The sequence below is a fragment of the Staurois parvus genome, unplaced genomic scaffold (assembly GCF_062004578.1).
Source record: "Staurois parvus isolate SC_StPar_1 unplaced genomic scaffold, SC_StPar_1.0 ptg001910l, whole genome shotgun sequence".
Classification (NCBI taxonomy): Eukaryota; Metazoa; Chordata; class Amphibia; order Anura; family Ranidae; genus Staurois; species Staurois parvus.
The window spans coordinates 252,593-256,474 of record NW_028319706.1 but is presented as its reverse complement, the minus strand read 5'-3'; the positions used below and the strand labels follow the sequence as shown (position 1 = coordinate 256,474).

At 46.4% G+C, this 3,882-nt stretch overlaps 1 long non-coding RNA gene across 1 annotated transcript; it reads right to left on the bottom strand.

Annotated features, from left to right (window-relative positions):
• Positions 1 to 209: 209 nt before the first annotated feature.
• Positions 210 to 1,816, bottom strand: LOC149433829 (uncharacterized). Its single transcript, XR_016308841.1, has 2 exons — positions 1,366 to 1,816; positions 210 to 649 (listed from the first exon to the last, which is right to left on the bottom strand). It is a non-coding gene; the product is annotated as an uncharacterized LOC149433829 (long non-coding RNA).
• Positions 1,817 to 3,882: the final 2,066 nt, after the last annotated feature.

Sequence of the window (3,882 nt, the reverse complement as noted above, 5' to 3'; positions counted from 1 at the left end):
CATTTTTGGTGAGATTCCCAATAGGACATCACGTCTAAAGGGATGCAGACCCTGCCACTTTCCTCATTAGAGCCCTGCAGGGGCAGCAGCTGATTGATAATGATAAAGTCGCTCCCATTCACTCTGCACACGGACACAGAGAAAATGTCAGGGCTTCGGGTATGACCAGAGGTGTGTGGACTGACACAGGGAAACGCAGGCTTCAGGTATAGAGTAAACAAGACAATTTATTTAAAGACTAAACAACACAAACGCAGTGCAAGGTAAACATAACACAGTGCAAACAACCCAACCTCCAACAGATAACCATATATACAATCAAACGTAGTCGGGCAGACCGGGTCGGTAGCAAACGGGCAAACAGGGTACCAGGAGCGAGCGGAAGAGTGGTCAGGAATAGCCGAGGTCAGGACAGGCGGAGTTCGTTCAGAGTCAGGATCAAAGCAGAAGCAGGATCAGGATCGGGCAGGATCAGGCAGGATGCAGGTACAGGGGCTCATGGGAAACATACCCCAAGGCACTGATCACAGCCTCAGGTGATGGCCTGATTGCAGGAGTGAGATTCTGGCTGCTGAGAACACCCGCTGGCCAGCCTTGGTACTGCAGCTCACAAGGCAGGTGAGTCCCACCACCATTGGTGAGTCCATTCCTGACAGAAACAAACAGAGATTTCTTCAGAATAACAAAAGGTCGGAATTTGGTACAAAGTTTGTTACAATCCATGCAATGTACAGAGATCACCCAGCGGGGGAGGGGTTTATTCTCATCAAAAGTGGAGTTACTATTTAAGTTGATGAGCCAAATGTAATCGTTACCAACGGTAAATTGTAATTGTTTTTTTTCAAGTGGCCCCCTCTGCGTGGTCTGCACCATGGGGAGTTTTGTTCCAACCTTTTACAAAACTTCAAGCTTTATTAAACAAGAAAAACAAAAAAGACCCTTCGATCTTTACAGACACGGCCCCTATATAGACACATATCGCGGAGTAACTTGTCGTCACCTCATTGCACTCATTAAACTTCACTTCTGCTTTCTGAAGTCCCCGGCCGCGCCCATGGCAGAGGACACCTGCGCTGCGTCTCACCTGATATATACATTATCAGGACGATCTTAAACGAATGCAAACATATGGCAGTTACATTCGATGGAATATTGTTTTAACAGAAATAAATCACTGAATAATTAACTTCACCTAGAGAAAAAAATATCTGGAAGGTGACGCCGGTTCATGGCTGGAAAACCACCAGCCAGGTCAGACGTATGAGAGTGTGCACCTTCACCAGCGCCCCTCACCTTGTACAGCAACCCAATAGAAATAAAAGGCAAGAGATTTGTGTATAGATATAAAAAAAACATTATAAATACCTTTTTTCACTCCTTTTTTGTGATCCCATGACCTCTGTTCTCAGCTGTATAAGAGTTGGGGGGAGGAGAAACAGCAGCATACTGATCTTCCCAGTGAATGGCTATGCAGAAGGGGCATCCCACATGGAAGAAAAATATATTTGAAATACTATAATTTTGTCCGTATTCAAAATATTTCAAAATATATACTGTCCTCTCCTCGCACGACCTCCTGCTCCCTTGTCTCCTCCTCCCATGCTCTTCTCCAGGACTTATCCAGAGCTTCCCCCATCCTCTGGAATTCTCTACCCCAATTTATCAGACTATCACCTACTCTGCCTACTTTTAGGCAATCTCTGAACACCTATCTCTTCAGGGAAGCCTATCCTGCCCTCAGCTAATAATGGAATCTTCTACTTTTCCAACCAGTCCATCCCCCAACGTTACTACCTTTTGTACCACCAGCCCCTCCCTCCTAGATTGTCAGCTCCCAGGATCAGGGCCTCCCTCTTAGATTGTAAACTCCCAGGATCAGGGCCTCCCTCTTAGATTGTAAGCTCCCAGGATCAGGGCCCTCCCTCTTAGATTGTAAGATCCCAGGATCAGCCCCTCCCTCTTAGATTGTAAACTCCCAGGATCAGGGCCTCCCTCTTAGATTGTAAGCTCCCAGGATCAGGGCCCTCCCTCTTAGATTGTAAGATCCCAGGATCAGCCCCTCCCTCTTGGATTGTAAGCTCCCAGGATCAGGGCCTCCTACCCCTCTTGTATTGAACTGTATTGTACTGTATTGTCTCCCGTTATATTGTAAAGCGCTGAGCAAACTGTTGGCACCATAAATCCTATATAATAGTAATAATAATAATAATATTTAAATGTAAAAAAAATTATATATATATCTCATTGGTCAATTTGGGTAACACCCCCCTCCCCCCCAGTGTGACCGATTGTCCCATTCATTGACATTAGTCCGTGAAACAGAGGAGCCTACAATCTACTTCCTCCACCACAGCCCTGTGAATGCCACGCACTTCTTTTTAACTAGTTCCAGACTTTGGGCGTGCTATACAGGCCCACAACAAGTTCATCATTGTACACAGGACATGTGTAGCACATCCAGTCTCTCTGGACTACTTCTGGAAACCCCCCCCCCCCAGGATACAGCAATTGTTGGCTTTGATTAATCAAAGCATGGAATGCTGTATACCCAGAGAAGGTGTCGGCAGCTGCAGCTGTCAAAAAGCCACCTGACTCTGTGTTTATGAACAACACTTCTGACTATAGAAAGATACAAAAACATATTGTTATCTCGGGCGGGGCAGAGCTGTGGCTCCCATAGATGCATAGAGCTGGGCTCGGGAACGAACACGCACCAGTATCCCCAGAGCAAGCGGCCTGCTATTGGGGGGGGGGTGCTGCTGAAGGGGGAGGAGCCAGGAGCGCCGGCAGGAGACCCAGAAAGACAAGGACTGGGGCTGCTCTGTGCAAAACCCCCCAAAAAATAAAAAAATCCTTTACAATCACTTTAACTGCTTCCCCGCCGCCCTATAGAATAAATACTGCTACAGGGCAGCAGGGCTGTGCAAAAATCATGTATATATACGTGGTTTTGTATTTCTGGGTAGGGGGTGGGGACCATTGATGGCTACAGCTGCCAATCACCGGGTCCTGGCTGGAGATTCCCTGCCGCACCCGGCGATTGCCAAGTATCACTGACGGGGGAGAGGTCTGTATGTCAACGACACAGATCTCTCCCCTGTAAGCAAGGACATGCTGCTGTGTATGGCTCTGCATAGCAGCATGACTCCCTAGTAAACCACTCCCAGCACACAGTTAACCCTTTGATCGCCCCTCACATTAACCCCTACCTGCCCACTGCCATTAGTACAATATCAGTGCTTTTTTTTTTTTTGCATGGATCACTGTATTGGTGTCACTGGGGATGTCAGTGACACCAAGTCAGACTCCCCCCCCCCCCCCCCCCCAGTGCCAGGATGTCTGCTGATGTCCCGCTATAAGTTGCTGATCGCCGCCATTACTAGTATAAAAAAATGTAAATAAAAATCATAGTATATATATATACCGCCATTTGTAAACGCTATAACTTTCACGTAAACCAATTATTTACACGTATTGGGATTTTTTTTTAGCAAAGACACGGAGCAGAATACATTTTGACCGAAATTTATGCCGAAATTAGATTTTTAAAATTTATTTTTTACTGTATATGGTTTATTACAAAAAGTAAAAAATATTTTTTTTTTCAAAATTGTCGGTCTATTGTTGTTTATACCGCAAAAATTAAAACCCGCACAGAGGATCAAATACCACCTAAAGCTCTACTTGTGGGAAAAAAAGGACGTAAATTCCATTTGGGTGCGGCGTTGCATGACTGCGCAATTGTCAGTTAAAGTAACGCAGCGCCGTAATGCAAAAATTGTCCTGGTCAGGAAGGGGGGGAAATCCTCAGGAGGGCGAGGGGGAGGGAATCCTCAGGAGGGCGAGGGGGGGGGAGAATCCTCAGGAGGGCAAGAGGGGGGG